Below are 24,548 nucleotides of genomic sequence, written 5' to 3'. Positions count from 1 at the left end.
TAAGGCTGAAAGGAATATTTAATACTATGTAAATCCACACTCAGACTTTCAGAAGAAACAACATGTAATCCTCCTCTCCTAGGAGAGAGTTTTCCCCCTCAAACTTAGCAGCAGCATCCATTTATGTTTCTAAACACTCAGTGTTCATTAGGGCTTAAGAAAAAGTTCTTCATATGAATTATTCATTAGTCCCTCAATCATAACTCCATACTTTATGACAGTAGTTAGCATTAATAATAAAGCCAAAAATAACTGAGAACACTTCTATTATTTTCCTTTAAATCTCCTTCTCCCTCCTTTTTCTCACAAACCCAGAACACATGTTTGTTTTGGAAGCAAATGGCAAACACTTAAAGGAGATCTTAAAGTAAGTTATTAATGATCGAGGCAGAATTGTAAAATCACATCAGCTGGTAAGTGGCTGACAGACTCAAGGTTAGAGAACAGTGAGGACATTATGGCAAAGCTAAAGAGTAACATTCCTTTTGCTTCAATGACTGGCATGGGGCACCAGGTCATACTCTTAGATATCCCAAAACAAATCCACTGTTTAAAGTTTACACAACCGCCACAGGTGATCTTTGAAAGTCAAAGGAAACAGACTTGCCCAACCCTTGTCACATACAACTACAGCAACAGTATTTACAGCCACTGTATATAGCCAGTTTCCTGGCCAACTTCAAGACATTCTATCACACACCTTAATAAGCAGTATAATCTACATCTCTAAACAAGTATAATAAAATTATATGAGTAGAATCTAAGGAAATGACTTACACCATCTCAAGAAGAACACAACGTGAGAAAACATTAAAACAAAAGCCTTTTGTTGCAGAACTTAAAAAAAAAATTGAATGCTCTAATCTCATTCCCATATCTCTGTTACGGAGATATAAATCGTCCTCCTTTCTAATTGAGGAAGTCAAACACGAAAAAAAAATCTACCGGTATTGAAAACAAATATAATTTCTTTAGAATTGTATTGAAAATTAACCATGAAGAGGGACAAATCCAAAACACATTGCAGAAACATCTCTGTGATCCTGTCTCGTTGATGTGTCCCCAAGTTTATTTCTATGATGTAGGTGGGGGTGGCTATGAGGGGGGCTTGAATGGGAAATGAAAAGAGTGACAAACATATAGCTGCTTCATTGCTGTCTCCCCAACAACCAAATTCACATTTATCTTTCACTCTATAAAGCAAATTGTGCACCAGAGCCTGTAGCAATATTATTTTTGCATGTGAGTAGAATGGACAAATGTGATATGGTCCTCTTAAGAATGTGCCTCAAAACCTCTAGCTAAAGGAAATGTACTTGACCAAGTCCCAAGCTACTGAGCTCTGAAATCCATTGCTAAATTTGCAGAGTCCATACTTTCCACAGCGGCTCCCAGCCTACACCTAAAGATAGCATGGAAGTTAAAGCAGACTGTACCTGGGACACATGGGACTCCTCTGGTAACCGATTTTTGGCCTGGGGATTCCCACATGGTCTTGCCTGGCCTAAGATGGACATTCAACAGTTATCTCTGGGGAAAATAAACCATTCTCACTAAGCTGTCAAACCCAGACTGCTTCATAAACATCAGAAATTGACTAATGTGAAACTTGGTTTTAAAATAATTTCCATATGATAATTGACTCTCTCTGCTTGACTTATTTCACTCAGCATAATAATCTCTTCCAGTCCCGTCCATGCTGCTACAAAAGTTGGGTATTTGTCCTTTCTTTTTTTTTTTTTTTTTTTTTATAAACATATATTTTTATCCCCAGGGGTACAGGTTTAAAGCCTTTGCCTTCAGCTCAGGTCATGATCCCAGGGTCCTGGGATTGAACCCCACCATCGGGCTCTCTGCTCAGCAGGAGCCTGCTTCCTCCTATCTCTCTGCTTGCCTCTCTGCCCACTTGTGATCTCTGTATGTCAAATAAAAAAATAACTTCTTAAAAAAATAAATAAAATAATTTCCAGCTGCAAATGTTATTCCAGGAAGCTGAAGTATAACACATGGGTTAGAAAACTACAAAGGGAGATATTTTTATTTCATATAAATATAAGCCTCTGATAGTTAGAGGTATCTCAAAGTTAAATGGACTGCTCCAATCCTCTCAATTACTATTTGATAATACTTAACATCCCCATTTTACAGAACAGGAAACAGCTTAGAGAAGCCAAGTTTTCAGGGTTACACAATTTCAGCAGCAGGAGCCAATATTCCAACCTCAAACTTGCTCCAACTCTTTCTTTCCACAATTACCATATAGTCAGAAGATGTAACTTTCATGAAAAGATCCTAAATGCTAGCACCAGTTGCCAAGGAATGGTTGAACTATGTTGTTTGTAAAAACACTTTCAGTGCTAAACTTTGATGAATTTTATAAGAAAATTCACATGACAATGTCATACCTATTTTATTTCACATAAGCCACCTTTCTTTTGCATGCATTGTAGAACAAGGAAATGTATAGATAGAGCGATATTGCTTTTAATTATAGCAATGGAAATTAATATCATCAATTAGGAATCTGTTCTAATAACCAAAAGATGATGATATAAATTTCCTAAATTCTAAATATTAAACCAATACAGTATAATGCTTTGAGCAAGTGAAATATACAAAGATATGTCTACAAAATATGTGCTACTATCAGGTTTAGGATTTTTTAGGTAAAATTCTATTAAGCAAGATCGTAAAACCAGAGGTATAAATCCAATTAATTTTATCCCACTCTTATACTGAACTGACCAACAAGGCATCAGCCCAACACCTAGAGAACTTTAGACAGCACCATCCCCACTTAGTTCAAATGTTAATGTAGTTGAAGTCAAGTCATGGAACTATCTGTAATCAAAAAAAGCAAAATACCTTTATAGCAAAGTTCATTTACAAATTTGAAACCATCAGATTCCACTGATGCCTCTCGTATCCACCACTCTAAAGGTCTAAATGAGCTGTTCCTCTAATCACTAATCCTCCATCTCAATCTCACATTCCCAGGGCGAGGTATTTTTTCCCATTAAATTATGCTCTCTACCCTACCACACCCTCTTGAAGTCCTTCCTAACATTTTCCATCCTGTCTTCTTGAGCTCCTTTTTTTTTTTTAAATAAACAAGCTTTCTTACTCCTAAATTGGACATTGTGTTGTCTCTCCACATTCTTTTCTCCTTGAAAACCTGACTCACATGTAGTACCTTCAATACATATCCGTTATCATCAAATCCAGAACACAGGCTCAGCAAAATCCTAGTTCCACTTTGCGGCTTTTATATCATTTCTTTTTTAACTCACACAATGAAATAAACTTTCTTCAATTAAGTTCCTCTAACCAAGCTATATTACCCTGAATACTTGGACCTGATCAGCTTTCAGGTCATTTTTTTCAAAACCCATTTCTTTTCTCTCTAAAGTTCCACCATAATCAATATGCATAATCAATACCCATGCACTGCGATCAATATCTTCTCCTGAGAATTCGTGACCTCCACTCCCACTCTCATTTTAGTTACTTCCAACTTAAACCTAATGGCCAAAAGCTGAATGCCTTTACCACTGGAGTCTTCTCATTAGTTTCCTATCTTTCATCCAACCTTAAAAATGTTATTTCCACTAATCCTTGAAACTTTCCACTCCCTTGACACTAACATCTTCTCCCAAATTATTAAATCTTTTTCTAACCTCCATTTCTTCTCTGTCCAGCTGCAATGTTGATCTTCATTCAAATCCCAGTTCTGCTACTTATTGGTAAAATATCTTAGGAAAGTTACTTAACTGGATCTTCAATTTGTTTTTTAAAAACAGGAATAACACTTATACTTCATAGGAAAGAAGGGAATAAATATGGGAACATATATAATGTAATAAGTATAATTCTTAGCACATTATAAGTACTCAGTAAATATTAATTTAACATCACCATGCCTTTGTCTTCCAGCAACTGTGGGCCCTGTGACTACAGTGCTGAATAGAACTGGGAAAAAATGGATTAACCGTGTAGACTAATGCCATATACATTTCAATTTCAGCACACTGTTCAATGCCTCTCTAGTAAGCTTTCCTCACACCTGTTGGCATTTCCCTTTCCTGTCCACTATACTCTATACAACCTCCCATCGCCTCAGGTGCCCAGTCATCACCTGTGGTCCATCTGGCTTCTTATTCTCAGAGAAAAGGAAGGCCATCGAACTTGGTGTGAAGTCTCACAAAGTCTCGTTCTTGCCTCTATACTCTTTATGCCTATTAGTCCTTCACTCCTACCCACCTGCCCTCACCTGACAGCTGATCATTTCTTGACCTCTGATGATTTTACCATCTGATCTAACTACCCCTCTAGTCTCCTGTAATGTCACTTCTTCAATTGTTCTATATACTCTAACACTGAATTAATTGCAGTTTCCAACTCATTTCGGTACTGCTCCTCACCTTTGGGTCTTTACTACCTTAGAAGGTGTCAATGCCTATTGAGGAACCTTCTCACTTTCGTTAAGCAAACTCCTATTTATTCCTCAAGAACCAAGGTAAGAGCTCCTCCTCTGTGAGAGTGCTGCACAAGAAAGACATGAGGAAGAAAATGATGAAAACTACTGCAGGATTTAAAAAAAAAAAAAAAAAAAACTTCCCAGGAAAGGTGATAATAAGAAAGTCCCACAATATCTAGAGACGATAGATGATAATGAATTTCAATTATGATATCAGGTTTCTTGCTTAACTTCTATCTTTCACACACATTTGCACTTATTTCATGAAAAGCATTTCAACTGCTCCCTGACAGCTAAGAAATAGAGTCTTAAGCCTTTCAAATTTGCAGATAATTACAAAAATATCTCCAACTGTCAGGAAATTACCAGTTTTCCATCTGTTTATGAAGCAAGTTGAAAAGGGGAGGGTAGAAAAAGAAATCAAGCTACAACACACATGTTAGTTGGGGAGGGAATCAAAATCAAATAAACAGTGATCACTGATTTAGATTTTTCTGCAATTTTCACAAATTCCTTAACTACCAGTTACTTATAATATCACTATAATACAGCCCTAAGGTAACTTCTGAAACTGACATTTAGGGTTTTACAACCTTGAACTGAACAGAGACAAGGCCTCAGTTGTTATTAACATCTGGCAACATTTCACATTGTTTTGCTTTGCTTTGCTTGGTTTGCTTTTTTGTTTTGTTTTGTTTTAATTGTTTGTTTTATTTTGGCCATCCAGCTTTATTAAGTCCTATATGACATAAATTCTCCTGGCTTTACTGCTATTTAGATTTTATGCCAAACATTATCAATATATGAGGCAAAATATTCAAACCAAGCAAATACACTCACTATTTCAGCACAAAATCCACATGCTCAGAGACACAGCAAGACAGATACTACTCTTTAAAGGTCAGTGTCACAATCATCTCCATGGATATTTATGCTTTCTTTGTGAACAGATGTAGGTCATTGTTGAGACAGTTTCAAAGTCAGCTTCCAATGCTGGAATACAGATTTGACATTTGGGAAATTTTCAAAACTCGTTAGCATTACACAGTTTTCTTCAGTTCACCAAATTCCCTGTGTGCTGTGGAAAGACTGCTGGAAGACCAATGTTTTCAAACTGTTCAGCTTGATTACACTGGTGTGGTACAACTTATCTAAAGCTATTTTAAGCATCTTCTTTGGTTACAGTAAGCTATATTGTAAATCTAATTACATTTGCCCACAGGAAAGTAAGTACATGAGAATCCTGCTCTGTAATCTACTTAATAAAAGGCTCTATATTTTTCTTCATAGCCTTTATCGAAATTGTTACACAGTTATTTGTGTCTCTAATGCCATTCTCTTTCACAATAAATTCCACAAGGGCATGTGGAAGTGTGTATGAGGTACCTAGTACAGTGCCCAGGGACCAACCAATACATGTTTGATGAATAAATGAATGAATGACTGCTGACCAGGTAAGAGATAACTTAATTTATATACATTTATGCTTGTCACTCTAAACTCGGGCTGAAAATGTATGCATGTTTCAGAGACTTATTGGCACATAGTGAGTTGTGCTGTAACAAAGCACAGACTCTCAGCTCTAATGGGATGGATTTAATACCAGATCTGATATTTAAAAGCTGTGTCATAAAGGCAAGTAAATTGTACTCTTTAACCCCTTGGAGTAAATATTAAAGATAATTGATACAAAAGTATGCAGCACGGTCCATGGCACAGAACAAGGCTTTAACGTGGTAGGTAATATTGCTTATTAATATTTCATAAAGCTTTTAAGTGAATTACATTAATATAAATTATCCCAGGGCTTTGTAAAATTGATAAAATAAATCTATTTTGAGCATATGTTGGCAGTGATAATTCAACAATAATTTATGACACTAAAAGGAATCTTCCAACACGTTCTTGCCTATTTTCCCAATTATTATAAGCTATGTAAATAAGCTACTTTCAGTTAAATTTCATCATTTGTTATTCTTTACACTATTTCCAAATCCTTCAGATCTATTTGGGATCTAGCTCAGGGGCTCTCAACAACCACAATATTAATTCATGTTTAGTTCAATTTTTTGCCCAAGATTGCATGTTCTTTCTTAATCAACTTTAATTTCATTATTGTCTCTATATTCCATAATTTAAATCACTATTACAGTGGGAAAAGCAAATCTTCCCTAAATTGTGTTCTCCCTCCTGGACTGTACATTCTTTGAAGCTCTTTCCTCTGCATGAAAAATCAAATCCAATCTAAAGTCTTAGTATTGGGGCACCTGGGTGGCTCAGTGGGTTAAAGCCTCTGCCTTCAGCTCAGGTAGTGATCCCAGAGTCCTGGGATCAAGCCCTGCATCAGAGTCTCTGCTCAGTGGAGAGCCTGCTTCCTCCTCTCTCTCTGCCTGTCTCTCTGCCTGCTTGTGATCTCTGTCAAATAGATAAAATCTTTAAAATAAAATAAAATAAAGTTTTAGTATTTATTTATGCACATGTACTGAGTACCATCTATGCTCTGGTCTGAATGTTTGTGTACCCCAAAATTCATATGTTAAAAACCCAATGTCTAAGTTAATGGTATTAGAAGGTGTGGCCTTTGGGAGGTGACTAGGAATGGGATTAGTGCCTTATAAGGGGCTCTGGGACTATCTTTTCTTTCCCACTATCTAAGGATATAACACGAAATATATGTCCAAGAAGAGGGCCCCCATCTGACTGTACTGGCACCCTGATCTCAGACTCCAGCTTTAGAACTGTGAAAAATAAATGTCTGTGGTTTATCAGCTTCCCAGTCTATGGAATTTTGATATAGTAGCACAAATGGACTAGTACAATCTATATGCCAGATACTATATTAGATTACAGAATTAAAAGAGGAACACAGTATAGTCTCTACTATCAAAGAGCTCACAACCTAATTAGGCAATGCAAACTTAGAAATAGTTATGAAAAATGTAGTAAGTGAACTAACTATAAGCATGGCTTTATGAAAACAGAGAAGGGATATCTAACTAGCCTGGAGTAAGTGATGGACAGGGACAGAATCCTGGAAAGCAATGGTTCTTAGGAGATAAAGAGGAAGCAAGGGGCTAAAAGGACAAGGGAATGGGCATTCCAGGCCTCAGGGCCAGAATGAAGCACTACAACAAAGGATCATCTATTCATATAGCAAATGCTAAGACAGCAAGTTAACTTCAAAACTCTTTTGTTAGCCAGACTGTGGAAAGAGCTGAGATGTCCTTCAAAAGATGAATGGATAAAGAAGATATGGTTCAGAGAGACAATGGAATATTACTCAGCCTTCAGAAAAATGTGAATATCTACCATTTACATCGACATGGATGGAAATGGACAATATTATGCTAAGTGAAACATCAATCAGAGAAGCACCATTATCATATGGTTTCACTCATATGTGGAACATAAGGAACAGTGCAGAGGACCACAGGGGGAGGGAAAACTGAAGGGGAAGAAATCAGAGAGGGAGACAAACCATATGAGACTCTTGACTCGGGAAAACACACTGAGGGTTGCAGAAAGGGAGGTGGGTGGGGGGGATGGGGTAACTGAGTGTTGGGCATTAAAGAGGGCACGTGATGGGATGAGCACTGAGTGTTATATGCAACTAATGAAGCACTGAACATTATATCAAAAACTAATGATGTAAGTTACATGTACGTTGGCTAACTGAATTTAAAAAAGAAGAAACTCTTTTATTACATCAGTTCACAAAGATGTCTCCAGCATAAAAATGAGTAGGAAAGGGTTTGTTTTAGATTGTGCTTAAGGGAAATTAACATTATAATTTTTTTAAATCTGTAAATTCAAACATTTTCATCTTAACACCATGTAAGATTATAAGGACCTAATATTAAGCCAGAGGCTTCCATCAAAGTTAAACAATAACCTTGTTGTTTAACCCTTAAACTGCCCCTGCTCCCCTCCCCCCAGGGGATGTACTTAAAAACAAGTCCTGGAAACCAGCTCCAGGTAACAAAGCAGAGACACGAGAGTGGGTCAGGCGAGGTGAGACATCTGATCAGTGGGGGGATGCATACTGTCGCCCTAGTTACCAAGGAGTATGGGACCCGTCCTTTGGGCACCTTTTGGGCACCAATTCTGACCAAGGTGATAGGCTGGTTCAAATGTCTACTAGGGTAAATTGTAATTCAATTGGTCACCTAGCATAACTGTGCAGCTTTCTCTGTGTGTTACAGTTTCACTGGCCACCTGTGCATGGCCAGGCCCAACCACATGGCCTTTGCTCTTAAAAGCTAGTCTGTGAGACAGAGAAAGGTCGCCCTCTCTGTAACAGGTGCGGCCCTGGCCGGTCAGTCTGATTCTTGATGCTTGGCGCGAAATAAGGCTTTGCTTGACCTTCGCTTTATATCAGTCTCGCTCCTTTAATCACGGACCCATTTTGGGGGGGGCATAACGAGGTAATATTAGGAAACATCTGTTTTCTTATATTTTATTCAGTGTTTCAGGTTACATGGATACAGTAATGATATTCCAAAATGGCAGAATATTAGCATTACTGTACACTTCCCATCCAAACACAAATTTAAACTGCCTTATTAGTGATATCTAGGAAAGACTGCAAAAGGCTCTCTATAAAGAGAAACTGACACACACTGGCAGGCACAATTGATAATGGTTCATTAAGCCCTAGGTTGTAGAAAAGCCTGCAAATTGGCTCTCTCTTTTCACAAATGGAGAAAGTAAGAACAAGGGATACTTGTAATGTTTGGTGATTGCCTCCAAGACAGAAATATACACATTAAAATGACTCCCTTGAATATATAACTAAAAACATTATAAAGACATTTTGAAAAAATAAAACAAGATTAATTTTATTTCTATTCTGACATATATAATAATAGCCCTAGAAGTTACTGAGCAATTATAAAATAAATTTGAACCTATCAAAAAAGAAATGTACGTCTTAATACAACAATTGGCTTTATATCCCATCAGGGTAGGACCTTCCATTTTTCATCACACTTACTTACCCATCTCAATAAAAGTTGGTTCTAAAAAATATCTTTAAATGAATGAGTGAATGCATACCTGTATAAGATTCACTCAGGAGAATCTGGTAGCAAATGAATACACAATGTCTTTGCCTTAATAGGGGATACAGACAAATTAAAAGGATTGCTTTATATAAAGTAAAGGAGTGGGGGGATATGCTTCCTTGAGCTAGTTGACTGGGGAAGGCCTCTGTGAGGGGGGAGGTAGCACAGGATACAGATTTACCTAGGTAAATACTCTATGACTTCCATAGTTCTCATTACAATGCATCCTGGCAACCTTCACATCTCCAATTTATAGACAGAGAAAGTCAAGCTTACAAAGTTTATATAAGACTGTTTCAAATAATATATATATGTATACGTTATGTGTAAGTATATATATATATACATAAACTATAAAAAGAATTTCTATACAGATGTTGTCCTCCATATTTTTGTTTGTTCTTTTTTTTTTTTTTAAGATTTTATTTATTTGTTAGAGAGAGAGAGTGAGCACAGGCAGAGAGAGTGGCAGGCTAGAGGCAGAGGGAGAAGCAGGCTCCCTGCCGAGCAAGGAGCCCGATGTGGGACTCGATACCGGGACGCTGGGATCATGACCTGAGCCGAAGGCAACTGCTTAACCAACTGAGCCACCCAGGCGTCCCTCGTTTGTTTGTTTTAACTAGAAACCACCTTAGTCTTCTTAGTTCGCCCCTACAAGACATTTTTTATACATGCAGGTCCTCTCAAAAAACTGGCACTATAGTACTTTAAAGGTTCCTGAGAGAACTTTGAGCACCAAAATATTTCCTTTTAAAATTTAAAAAGAAATTGGAAAAGACATTTAGAATATTAGGCTCTTTATTAGATTGTCAAGATGAAAGGTGGGTATTTTCAGTTGTTAATACATGGCAGCACTTGTTTTTAATAGGGGCCACCAGTGACTTTCATCAAATCTGTCAATCAAATGGTAAGAAATAAAAATATCATTGAAAAAAACCCTATACAACTGCAAGCACTTGGCATGATAAATAGTTTTAGTAGCCAACGATGGCACAGATCCTCCTGTTATCAGGGTAGATAGAATCCAAGATTATTATAGGGAAAGCACTACATTTTTTTTTCTCAGAATCACAGTCATTTAATTTCTTGTAGCAAACAAAAATAATGATCCCAATGTTTAGAAAAATAAAATTCTAAAGTATATTTTTTTATTTGTCGGAATGCAGAGCTCAAGTTCATGTTACATTTCATTTCAAATGACAAAAGGGTACATTCACCAAAATTTAAATCAAATGCATAATTTGCAATCATGAAATTACCCCCAAAAGTTAAATATTAAAAACAAAGAATAAATCATATATGTTATTGGGTCTACTTATTTAATAGGTAAGTCCAATGTCTCCTATGTTTCTAGCAAGATTCCTGAGTTTTCTTACAACCACTTAAATTTGGCACAAGGGTGGGGTGCCTCAGTGGCTCAGAGGGTTAAAGCCCCTGCCTTCAGCTCAGGTCATGATCCCAAGGTCCTGGGATCGAGCCCTGCATTGGGCTCTCTCCTTGGTGGGGAGCCTGCTTCCTCCTCTCTCTCTCTGCCTGCCTCTCTGCCTACTTGTGATCTCTCTCTGTCAAATAAATAAATAAAATCTTAAAAAAAAAAAATCTGGCACAAGGCTGAAATATAAGTCAACACACTACTGATGTTGCTCTAAGTAGAGAAGTGAATTGTAAGCCTACTGAAGAGAACAATCCAGTTAAAATGGCTGCCATTCCTTATTGGCGATACTGCCTTTTGATACATCACTTTGGTTATACAGCACGGTTTCAACTCCCTTACAATCACAAAGGTTTTGTGTTGTACTTTAGGTTGTTTTGTGTTTACTTTATTGCTTATAAACAGTAATAGCTATAAAAACAATATAAGAAAAGAAACAAGACAGTGGCACAACAACACTGTTTTTTATCAAACAAAAATTGATAGGAGCAAACTAAAAACTGATTTTCAAAATAGGGAATGATAAATCCAAAGAATGATGGCAACAATTACAAGACCATTATGAAAAATCAGCTTTCGACTCCTGAATCAACTCTTGGAATTGCTAAGAATCTCTGGAAAATAAAATCAACATATTTTTTTTAAAGACTTTAAGGTCAAAGCCCATGAACCAGAAGGGTTATAAAGTTTGCTCAGATATGTATTGTCAAATTGATGCTTCTCAGTGATAGATTAAAAGCCAGATAGAATTACAAGCTATTAAATCAGTATTTGATACTGAAATAAGAATTAATTTTTCTAACTCAAATCATGTCATCAACCGTGGTATAATGCAAATCAATTATTAATAGAAAAGGTATAGAAATATGTAATGACCCATCAGGAACATGAAAATCCCTACACTGTTCTTATAAATTGATATTCACCTAAGTAGTAAGTCTCCTGTTTCTTGTGTTAATTATAAGCAAATAGAAATATCATAGATTTTTAAGAAAGAACTATCAGAGATTTTTAAAAAAAAGAACTCTCAGAGATTCTGGTCCACTTTCTCTAGAAACCTATAAAAAATTTTTTTTCTAAAAAACTATCATGGAAAGATGTTGGTATTTATCCTTGATGGACAGGAGTAAAGATTCAACAAACATTTAATTCTAAGATATACAAGAATTGTAGACTACTTAAAAATTAAGAGTTAGGATCTTTTTTTTTCTTTAGCCAACCACTAATGGAACATATGAATTTGGAAAATTTAGGCAACCCCTGAGAATCAGTATTGTTTCATTTTTAAAATGGCTTCGCAGGTCATTAGAAAGAATAAAATGATATATCACTTGCAGACAGCTTAGTACCCATATGACACATAGCATTATTAATTTTTTTCAGAAAGAAGTTATTGCCATTGGAATGGACAACAGAAAAGAGTATTGTTAAAAGCTTTATCTTAAAAAAGTCTTCCTCTGTCTAGAATTCTATAAAATAAGAAACACAAGATTGGAAAATAATAGTAACTAAAAAAGGCAATGAGAGTAGGATACATTTCTACTTATAGGGAAATGCTGAAACAGAAAGAGGAAGGAGAAAACAGACAAAAGAGAATTTCCACTAAACTAGAAGAGACACTAGATTTATAATCAAATAGTGTGACTTGCTTGATAGTTTCTTCTTTAATACTGAAAGTGCTGACACTGACTATTCTTAACCATTAGTATGATCCCAGCTTTCTCTACAAAGAAATGAATAAAGAGGTCTGTGGTACTTGATGGTATGGACCCATATTGGAAATAGGAACAGAATTTTGTAAATTATTTGAAATCAGGAATTATTTTCTCATAATCTGCAAACTATCTAAAAAATCATATAAGTCTATATGCTCAGAGAATAAAATTTAGATTAATACATCGTGTCAGTGCTACATGAAAGCTGAAATCTCTGATCTTAAATTCATGTAATCAAATTCATAATGTATATCCTTAAGTATGTACCACTACTTGTTAAATTAATTAAACAAGGAGACCACTGGACTGAGGTGACTCTGAGGCTACGGCAGCCTACATAAGCCAACTGAAATTTCAGTCCCAAGATGCCTCAAGGTTGCAAAATCAAAATGCGATTGACAACCAGTCACAAAGAGACGGCTAGGCTTTAAGCTATAACCACTCAATAATTTCCTTACTTTGCATCCATCTGTTCTCTATAAAAGTCTCTCTCCACTTTCCTGCTAAGGGAGTGCTCTTAGCCACTTGCAGTTTGGTACTGCCCAATATCAATAGACTTTTGCTCAAATAAACTATTAAAATTTTTAATATGTCTCAGTTTATCTTTTAGCATACCTATTGTCTCCAGGTAAATTTGCCCACAGTCCCTATAACTCTACGTAGGTCTTAATTTAGAACCTATACAGTGTTGATCATTTTATGCCATGAGCTCATGAAGCTCAAGTTCATTTATTTGAACTGCTGAATCTGTTTTTAGTAGAAAATAAATAAAAGCCTCAGAAGAACAAAACTCACATTCAGCACACCCTACACAATTATTTCAAAGCAAGTGCCATTTAACTGAGACTGTGAAATGAATCTTTAAATATTTAAATCTGTACTGAAAACATAAGTACTTCTAAGTTTGCACTTAAGGTGGATCTCTGTGAGTCATATTGATTTCTAGTATATCATTATTAATTTATGTAAAAAACAACAACAGCAAAACCTTCACAGGAATGTTTGAGTGTTTGAGTTTCTAAGTTCAATATATAGAATCCCTACCTTGTAGGAGGAATATGGTTAATAAACCACTGGGAAACCCACCAGCTTCAATAAAGGACTTGAATGGGAAAGATAAAGGAGTCTCTCAGGGAAATATTTTTTCTCACAGACCGCTAAATCAAGTTGCAAACATTCTCTCCGCTATCTTTGGATTACACAAATCTTGCCCAACGAGAATCCATCTGAAATGTAGGTAGGTTTCATGAAATTATAAAACAACTCCCTGGAAACCCTTCATGAAACTTGCTATTGTATACCGGACACTTGGATTTTCAAACTGTAAAATGACTGCTAAAAATTCATGAAATTATTTCTAGATTAAGTGAAAAAAATGGCATGCAAGTAATTAATTAGTAAAGGACACTTTAATATTGTCTAATGGTAACAGTATTAGACTGTGCCCTCTCATTTATTGCACTGCGTGATTTGTAATGTGTTCTACCATAAGCCCAATTTGTATATAAAACTAAGGAATTTATTTCAGCTGGATTGCCAATGGAAAGAGAATTGAGGAAATAAGTCACAAAGGCAATGTTAATAAGGGGCAGAAACTCAAGCTCTGATAGTACATTTTGTACCTGGATATAACAGAGAACTTTCCAATTAGGGCCAACAAGTAGAAAGCTGATAACTCCAAGCTGAGATTTATAGGGAAAGGTCAGCAGCATGTAATGAGAATTTGGAGCACATACATCCAGCTGTAACACCTTTAGTATAAGTATAGTTTCTAATGGCAAAAGCTAATGGCTCCATGACAATAATAAATAATGGTGAGACAACATTCTAGCCTCAGGCTTTAGCAAAACTCTGGTGGCAGTATACAATTTTCACTAACACTAGCTATAGGAATAGTTCTAAAGGGGTCCCTTCATTCTCAGTGCATCAGCGGCACTAGAATCTGAGGAAACACAATAGGCAAGGAACAATCTTTTAACTGAACTCCATCCTTTCCTCGATGAATTTACTGATAAGCACTGTCCCTGCAGAAAGAGAGAAATGAAAGAAGGAAAAAGAAAGGGAGAAAGGAAGGGAGGAGGAAGACATTAGTGCCCCATCATTCACTAGATACCATTTAGAATAGATTTGTAAAACTAAATAACAATGAAATGCACTGGAATTCACTGGGCACTTACTGTATACCTACCATTATAATCGTAGAGCATTTGCAAGGCGCGTGATGTGTATGGGGCCACCTGGAGTTGCGCCTGCATCATGTGCAAGGCCATGAAAAGCTGCCTGAAGTCACACTTAGTAACATAGACTCCAGAGTTGACAGACCTGAACTCAAGTGATCCCAACCAGACGACTGTGAGCAAGTTAATGAATCTCGCTCCGTTTAGTTTCCAAATCCACTGTCTGGGGAATATATTGTTCACTACCACTAAGGGTTACTGAGAAATAAATGCAAATAACACACACAGGACATGGCCTGGCAGAGGTCTGTAAGCTGTGAAACTCAGTTTTCTAATTTGCTATTATTATGAGCAGGTACCAACTTTTGCAGGAAGTGATGCAAAAGATAGGAAGCAACATGCTACTTGACACTTGACTAGATTAGAGACTTGTGGAATTCTAGGAACTAAACTCTGCTGCTAAATGAAGTAACCATAGCACTCTTATTTAACCCTTACCATGGAAATAGCACACGCTATGATGTGGCTCCGGGACCATGCACTAACTGATAGGATCAGCAGCCCACTAGGGTCTGATGAATCTGGAACTTCATCAGCAGCCTTATGGTGTAAAATGCAATTGTCCAAGAGCCATAGCTTCCCCAAGTCCAAGAATATAGAGCAGGGAAGAGTAGAATTAATAAGAACAAATATAAATGGCATAATGAAGTATTAACCAAGAAAACTGACTTGTTTTGTAAAAACAAGTATTTTGTAAAGTAGAAGCCTACTGTAGAATTTCTGAGCTTTCTACAAGGATCAGGAAAATGTACCTGGAAATCCTATCACCTCCAACCCAAGATTAACAGCAGAAGAATTCCTCTTCAATGCACCCAAGGCCTAGAATTAAGGGATATGGTTAAAGATAGGATGAATTCTTCACATGTAGGTAACCTGAAGGTCACAAACCTTTGTCTATTTCTAATGCCAATATCCATCAGCCCAATAGTCACAGCAAATTTTTTTAAAAATTTTTATTTATTATTTGAGAGAGAGAGAGAGCATAATAAGGGGAGGTGGAGTAGGGGCAGAGGGAGAAGCAGGCTCTTCATCAAGCAGGGAGCCCGATGTGGATCAGGACCTGAGCAGAAGGCCGACACTTAACCGATGGAGCCACCCAGGCGTTCCTCTCAGTTTCTTTCCATAGCTCTCCCTGCAAATCCTTGCATTGCCCAAAATACATCTGTATTGCTACCTTAATTACCAAGTGTGCATCAGCTACACATATGCTGCCCAAAATACACCTGTATTGAGCTGCTACCTAGAGTACAAAAAAAGTCACAATGCTGGATGTTCTTATGGACATTTTTTCTTTTTTTTAGAATGAACTCAAGTCTATTTATTTCAATTATTGATGCACACACATCCTACCAACATTCTCTAGATTCTTTTGGACATTTTACAAATGAAATAGAAATATGCTGAGTTATTCCGGTTAGCTTACAAGGGTTCTTAACTGGTGGCCATTTTTTTCCCCAGGGGAACATCTGGCATTGTTTGGAGACATATTTGGCTATGACAGCTGGGAAGGTGCCACTGGCCTCTAGGAAATAGGGACAGTCTTAGACTCTGGTGAGTCAAGGGAGGTGCCCAGGGCTCAACATTTAAGGAAACAGTCACCTATTCTTAGGGTCATGGAAACATAAGATTTAATTTACACAGCTCTGGGAATAAGTGCTTCCTTAAATATTGTGGCCCAACCCTAAGTAGAGGCCAGGGATGCCTCTAAACACCCCCCATAAAAGAAACTGTCTAGTCCAGGATGTCAATAGCACTGAGGTTGGGAAACCCGATTGGTTTAAAGAATCTAAAGAAAATTAGGGTTGGAAAATTGATTTCCTTCCTTTTTCAATTAAAGTTAAAAATTTAAAATCACACTTTGTTAAATGTGCCTAAAAGTGAAATAATACCAAATTCTAGCATTTAGCTTTAATTCAATTACTTTACTCCCAACCACATCTACAATGACGTTAAATCAGTTCCACCCTCTCCTTCCCAGCCTTTGTGCCCAGGCACTAGCCCTTCCATCTGTTGCTCTCACTCACCCAATCTGCTTCTAATTCCCAGATGCCAACACACCTTTCCAATAAGATGTGACCCCTCCCTTTTCAAATGTTTTTTCTCTCCCTTGTTTATTTCTCTCTCTGTGTCATATACTACACTGCAGTCACTTATTTGCTTATTTAACACACAAACATGCATGCAAATGCACACACAGTAATTTAACCCCCATATGGGCACAGACCAGGTTTTCTTTAAATTTATTTTCCCAACTGCCTCTATGTAGCACAGTGCTCTGAATATGTAAGGCCCTCAAGATATGCTTTAAATGGATCAATGAGGCAGGTGTATATATAATAATACACAACAGAAGCATGGACCATAGTATTTCCTGGCTTTGTGGAATCCAATAGCGATTTCTTTTCCTGCAGATGTCCCCACCTATCTCAGAAGTCTTGATGTTTGTCTCTAGTAGGTAACTGTCTTGACATTTTGCTATAAAGAAATGCCCAAACAGAATCTCTTTGCTTCTCAAAGGCCTATTCTAGCAGCAAAAGAACTCTGTTTTTGCTTGAGCTCTGAGCCCAAATTTGTAAGAAAATAAATTCTATTCCTTAAAACAGTAGAAGGAATAGCTTTGTAGTAGGTCAAACTCCTCAGGAAGCCAAACTGATGCAGCTTGAAAGCACGGTCTGTCAATCCCCACTTCACCTTGACCTATTACTAATTTTGACTTTAAACCGAAAATAAGCTATGACTACCTAAGTGATTAATATGTAACTATAAATACCTCCTACTGAAAAAGAATACAGTACAAAAGAACATAATACAACACAGTCAGATTTTTTGGTTATTTGTCCTTGAAACAATGTAATATATGTTTCTAAATATATGATTTAAGAGAAAGGAAACTGAGGCCCTTCCCCCTAGGGGTATCATGAAACCAATGATTTTAATCATTTTATCTTCTTATCAGAGAACTAGCACAACCTTTAGCCAGTACCAGGAAAGATTAAATTCCGGTAAGTTTATTATGAAATAGATACTGTGATACAATAATTCTACTAAAGATTAAACACACATATATTCCATTGACATGATGACTTCCAAAATGCGAGGTCATAGAGCCACTATGTTAGATTTTCTCATGGTGCTATTTGATCCTGTGCTAAGTAAGAATCATTTTAATTGTTTATCCACGGAATAAACAGCTGACTTGTTTTGAGCACCCAGTACGAGCCAAGTAATTTCCATGTGTGTGTCATTCAATACTTGCAACAACCCTGTTGAGAGGTTTTACCACCCACCTTTTGCAAATGAGGAAAAAGCCTCAAAGAGGTTTAGCAAGTTGCCAATTTTCATATCACTGGTAAACAGCACTTCTAAAGCATGATCTTCCAACTATGTCAAACTATTACTCTCTGCAACATGTTCTGGATTATATTTTAACCTATGAAAGACAGACTATCTGTTCTTATCTTAAGAGTGTTCCACTAGAGAATGTATGCAACGTGGTGTTAAGCTAGAATAATGCTCAAGATCAAGCAAGGACTGTGAGCCTCCCAAGAGGAAATGCACATCATGGAAAGTGACAACAACAGGAAGCTACCATTCTGCCGGGCTTTCAGCGGAGCATACAGAGAAGCAAAGAAGAATCAGGAAGTATCACAATTCCCACAAGGCCAATCCAGTTCACACTCTTTTGTTCCTTGTTTCAAGGAACTTGGACCTACTATGCAGAAGGCACCTTAGTGACTCCTATAAAGAATAAAAAGAGGTAAATGCTTTTCTTCAAAAAGTTTACATGAAATGCATGAAAATTTTAAAAAGCAAGATAATATACAATGAGTTCTAAATATTATTCAATCACCGAAAGTTACAAAATTCAAAGAGGGAAATAGATTATTCTTGCTGGGGTCCTGAGGATATGCATGATTAAAAAGGGTGGAAGTTAAACTGCCCTTGAAGGACAGGCTTAGTATCAATAGGTACAGACTGTAAAACAAAATAGACTAAATTGAGAGATCAAAAGTCTGCATACAGAAAGTTGTATAACATATTTGGGAAGTGACAATAAAATGTGAGTTTAAGAAACTCTACAGAAGCACGCATTCTGAAATACTTTGTGGAGGGAGGTTTTTAGAGCAATGACATAAATATCATCATCAACCACTTCCATTTAAAAGTTGCTCATGAAATAGGGGCATCTGGCTGGCTCAGTGGGAAGAGCATGCAGACTCTGTGAGTTTGAGCCCCATGTTCAGTGTCAAAATCACTTAAAGTAAATAAACAAACTTAAAAAAAAAGGCCAGAAAACTATTTTCTTTCATTTTATTACTTATGAGTAGATAATTTTTGTAATTTAATGTATAATATGGACACTGGTCATAATATAGTATTTTATAGTATTTTAAATAAATATGAGAAGGGCATATCATTTTAATAGTCAGGCACAGAGCTTCTAGATAGAAAATTTGATTATTATCATTTGAGAAAACTGGGCTATCCAAGTACAGTTCTATCATTGCATATGGCAAAATGGTGACAGACGGATACAGTCAGGAGAAAAATGTTATGGACTCAATGTTTGTGAACTCCTCCCAAGTTCATATGTTAAAGCCATAATCCTCATTATGATGATATTATAATGGGAAGTAATTTGGTTTAGATGACGTCATGAGGGTAGAAGGGTGGGGGTCTTCATGATGGGATTAGAGTCCTTATAGGAAGAGACCAAAGAACTTGTTCTTCTCCTCTCTCTTCTGTCTCACATTGTCAGAGAATGAATCTCACAGACTGACGGTTATGCAGAAAGGAAAGAAGCGGCTATCTAGAGTGAGAAGGGTCCCAAATGGGTTGCCACTGAGGGCTTTTAGGGACAGTCTTTTATTGAGAACTGACTGGGAAGCTTGTGGCCTTGAGATTCTTGTCCCATCTTGGTTTAAGCACAGACTATTGATAACACCTTAATGACTTAATTCTTTGAAGCCTGGTCACTCTCTGTGATACACTGCAGCCACCAAAGTAAAATACTCTAGACCATGCGAGGCCAGGTGGTCTGTTTCACTCTGTCTTAGCTTCTGCCTGCCAGGAATAGTCTCAGAGGCTTGTCAAGGGCCCCCTACCTCTCCCTGCCTATATCCTAATCCTTTCCTTATTCAATGTGAGGAACAGCAAGAAGATGGCTATCTGGAAGCCAGGAAAAGGGCTCTTACCAAGAACCAGCATTTTGATCTTGGACTTCCCAACCTCGAGAATTGGCAGAAATAAATGACTGTTGTTTACGACACCAGTTTATGTGATTTTGTTATAACAGCAGAACGAAGGCAGGTAAATAGGCAGGTAATTTGACTAATGGACAAACTGAACTCCAAGTCATATAAATGAAAACAGAGAAGAGTCTTTTAAGAATCAACATAGTCTTAAGCAATTATTTTTATCTTTAAAAAAATAAATTCTAATTTTTTTTAATTTTTTATTTATTTATTTTTTTTTTTTAAAGAAAGAGAAAGAGAGCTCACTAGCAGGGGCAAGGGGGCAGAGAGGCAGAAGGAGAAGGAGAGAGAGAATCTTAAGTAGACTCCAATCCCAACATAGAGCCCAACACAGGGCTCAATTTCATGACCCTGAGAAGATGACCAGAGCTGAAATCAAGAGTCGGACAATTAAACAGTTGAGCCACCAAGGCTCCCCAAAGAAATAAGTTATTTCTATCTTTAAGAATGGAAAAATTCAATCTGAGTGCTGGGTAGGTCATTAATTAATTGATTCATTTACTTAGGGCCTTTAAGGCCCTAAGCTAAGTGCTAAATTAAAACATACACACACACACACACACACACACACACACACCTAAAGAATATGATGCATTTTTCCCTTATTATGTGGTAGGGGGTGATGGATTATAAAAGCATATAATTACAGTCAATGTGCTAAAAGCTACAATGGGGGTATATTAAGTTCCTATGAAAGCCATAAAGACTTCTTGTGGGATTCTGGCATTAACTTTGTACAGGAAGCAACAATTGGATGTAGTCATGAAAGATAAGCAGGAAAAGTTTTGATAGGTTATTTCAAGTACAAAGAGCAGAGTATTCAAAGTCATAGTTCTTGAAGGGCCCTGAATCATTGGATGTGTGATCAGAAGAGGCAAAAATGAAGACTGAAAATATATGATAGTGCTTGACAGTAAAAGGAAAGCTAAGGGTTACAACAGTAAATGGAAGGTCAATTTTTAAACATGAAAAGGAAATAACTAGTTTTGTTTTTTGGTACAATTGCTTTGAGGGTAATGTGGAGAATTGTAAAAGAGAGAAGAGAATTATTAAGTCTTAAAGGTTTGATGAAAATTTGGATGTAGATGGTTAGAGGTGTCAAGAACAACCTTGTGTTTCCAATGTGGAAGAATGGGTGGATACTAACGGACAGAAGAAGACCAGTAAGTAGAACAGCATAGAGGTAATGGCCATACAGGACTGAATCCAAAGAGGTCAAGTAGGACAAGATTTGTAGACCTGGAAAATGTCAGCTAAGAAGGGCTGAGCTCAAACTCTGAAGACAGGTGTGTCACTGAAAAAAAACAAACAAAAACAAAAACAACAGAAAAAACACGTAAGGAAAGAAAAAGGCAGATGTTTCAGAAATAGTGTTGGGAGATTAAAAAAAAAAAAAAGGAGTCTGTGACGGAGACAACAATAAGGAGAAACACTGTCAGATGTCTAAAAAAAACAAAACAAAACAAAAAGACAGGAACTAAATAAAGATTTATCCAGAGAAAGTCCTCATATTTAAATCTTACCTCCTCTGAAGTTTTGTGGGCAAAAGTATATCATTGCTTAAAGGTAAAAAAATCTTTCCTCTAAAGTTTCTCTCCAGCAAAATTAATGACAAACACCTGACTTGACAAGATAAATAAAAATCAAAGGACTAGTACATACACACACACAAATATTACATGATTACACAGTTTACATAAGAAAGGGATATGTACTTTTCACCACACAAGAAATCAAAATAGTGAGTGACCTATCAAATTTTACATACTTCTGAAAGGATTCATTTAAATTTTTCTAATTAAATGAAAAAGAAATTAATGGATTTTTTTCATCACTGAGGTTGTGACATAATGCCACAGGTAATTATTTCTGGTTTAATTCACCAATTGTGCATAAAATCTCTTGGGTACTAGGTCAACATATGAAGCATAGCATGGTGTAAGTGATAGGAGACCCACCGGGAACTGCAAGATTGGCTTCATTTCTAATGAGGGAAAAGTTTTATTTACAAGGCAACTCAGCTGTGAAACCAAAGTAATAGCATGAATTAATTTATACACTCTGCATTTAAAGGTCGAGTACTTTAAACAACTTCTCTCCATGTTCTAGAGAGAAGGAAAAAAAAAACTATATTAAGTAATATTTATAAATGTTGCAAGAACAAAGTCTCTTGTTGGTACACATTGAACTTCCACATGATATATATTCAAATGGAACATTAAATCTATTTAGTCAGTGGCAAAGAAATTAAAACTGTCCTGGTTACAATCTATATACCCTTTTAGTTCTTACCAAACAAAATTTGTTTCCTCTCTTACTCAGTCTGACCAAGTTGTCATCAGCTATGAGATTGAAAGTCCAGAGGCACTAAATATATGATAAACTGAAATTAGAAAAATATACAGCTGTGAAATGTTATAAATAACATACATTAGTCAATGTAAAATTTTAAGAAAAATCTGTCTCTTTAGGTAACAAATTTTATCATTCAAGCATATTCTTATGTAAAGGAAATTTTTTTTTTTTTTTCCTTCTGGGGCACCTGAGTGGCTCAGTTGTTCAGTGCCTGCCTTTGGCTCATGTCATGATCCCAGGGTTCTGGGATTGAGCCCCACATCAGGCTCACTGCTCGGCAGGAAACCTGCTTCTCCCTCTCTCACTCCCCCTGCTTGTGTTCCCTTTCTTGCTGTCTCTCTCTGTGACAAATAAATAAATAAAATCTTAAAAAAAAAATTTTTTCCCCAAACTGACAAGTTGTTTTGTTTCTAATTAACCAGTCTACATTAGATGTATTTGCTATTGCCTCCTCTTCTTTCAGTTTGTTTCTTAATGGTGATGATGGAACATACCCAAGTAAATGGGCTTGTAACACAGCCAATTGGACCTGGGGTTATATCAAGTGAAGGGAAAGAAATAATGAATATTTATTAAGTAGCTACCATACACAAAGCATCACTCTCACTTACTACTTTTCACATCTATTCCTCAGTAGTTGCTATCATTATCATCCCACTTTACAGATGAAGAAACTGAGTCAGAGAATCATTAAGAAATTTTCCTAAGATTACAATGCTATCAGGGTTTGAAGCTGAGATTCAAATCCAGCCAGACCAGCTATAGAACCTGAACTCTAACCACTGTGGTATACCATCCTGAAATAATCTGCCACCATACTATTATCTACAGGTGAAGCTAAGATAATTTTATTTTTTAATCTCAAGAATTTGAAGAATCACATGAAGAGACTGAATCAGCTGAACTATGTTGGACACTAGAAGTATAAGGTCATTTATCATTGCAACAAAATGCAAAATGGGTAGACCATGGGGGAAAATCAGCCCTACATTACCATTCCAGCAAGATCTGACTATACTTCCTGAAATTAGGTTCTAAGAAATCCCTCTGTATTTCCAATTACTGAGTTTATTACTTGAGTTAATTTGTGCAAGTCTTTGTATTTTGTAGTATTAAAAAAATCCCTCCATGGGAAGCAATTAAATATTGCACATAAAATAGGAAAAATAGATAGAAAGAAATATCCAGAGAATTAAACTAACTGAAAGGGGAAACCAGATGGTTAAGAGGTGTACTTATTCAGGTTTTCTCCCGGGACATTTGATGAACGGGGTGGACTTGAACTTGAATGTTTCACAGCCCAAAGGGTGCTTGTAATAGATCACAGCTTCCAAAACAAGCCAGAGACGGAAAGTCCAAAAGGTGATTTGCCCTCCTGTAATCCAATAAAACTATATTGTCACTGTACCAGAAGTTTGCAACAGCACACACACATATACACACATATGCACATATACATGCACCCCCAAAACACAGCTGACAACAGCAAAAAAAAAAAAAAAAAAAGAACACAGTTTGCCTCTAAACTTGGCACAGGTGAAGGGGAACAAAATAAAAATCCCCTGATGATTCATGACCAATAGTCATCTCTCACATGGCTTTGCAACCCATTTCATATTATCAAGGTAGTTCAAACATCTAAAAACAGTTTACAGTGTTGGGTAATGCCCTAGGTCCTGGCAAAGGAAACAAATTCTCCCAACTGGGAACCCAGCTTAGCCCAAACTTCAAATAACTCCCACATGACAAAGATCCAAGCAATGCTTATTTATAAGGCATTACTAAGCAAGAACCAGGAGAAACTACAGATGGAGAATCAGGTCCACAGATAACAAAATTTCCACTATATTATTAACAAATAATTTAAAACACATGTGAATATTGAGAGCCAGTCACAAAGCTGAGGGCAAAGACATATATTCATGCATACATTCTTTTTTAATATTTTATTTATTTGTTTGGCAGACAGAGATCACAGGTAGGCAGAGAGGCAGGCAGAGAGAGGGGAAGGGAA

The 24,548-nt window shown here is 36.7% G+C and overlaps 1 protein-coding gene and 1 long non-coding RNA gene across 4 annotated transcripts in view; one reads left to right on the top strand and one right to left on the bottom strand.

Moving 5' to 3' along the window:
• SLC16A7 (solute carrier family 16 member 7) overlaps positions 1-24,548 on the bottom strand; it is a 173,540-nt gene that overhangs the window by 126,057 nt on the left and 22,935 nt on the right. The window lies entirely within an intron of this gene.
• LOC309870024 overlaps positions 5,586-24,548 on the top strand; it is a 30,700-nt gene continuing 11,737 nt past the window's right edge. Inside the window, exon 1 of one of the 2 annotated variants that reach the window (XR_014314429.1) lies at positions 5,586-5,931. This is a non-coding gene — a long non-coding RNA (uncharacterized lncRNA). Of the gene's footprint in view, positions 5,932-18,480; positions 18,682-24,548 lie in introns of those variants that run through there. The other variant, XR_014314430.1, reaches the window with a different exon arrangement.

The sequence above is a fragment of the Mustela nivalis genome (genome assembly GCF_964662115.1).
Source record: "Mustela nivalis genome assembly, chromosome: 7".
Lineage (NCBI taxonomy): Eukaryota > Metazoa > Chordata > Mammalia > Carnivora > Mustelidae > Mustela > Mustela nivalis.
The sequence above is the reverse complement of the archived record's forward strand: the minus strand, read 5'-3'. Positions and strand labels throughout refer to the sequence as shown.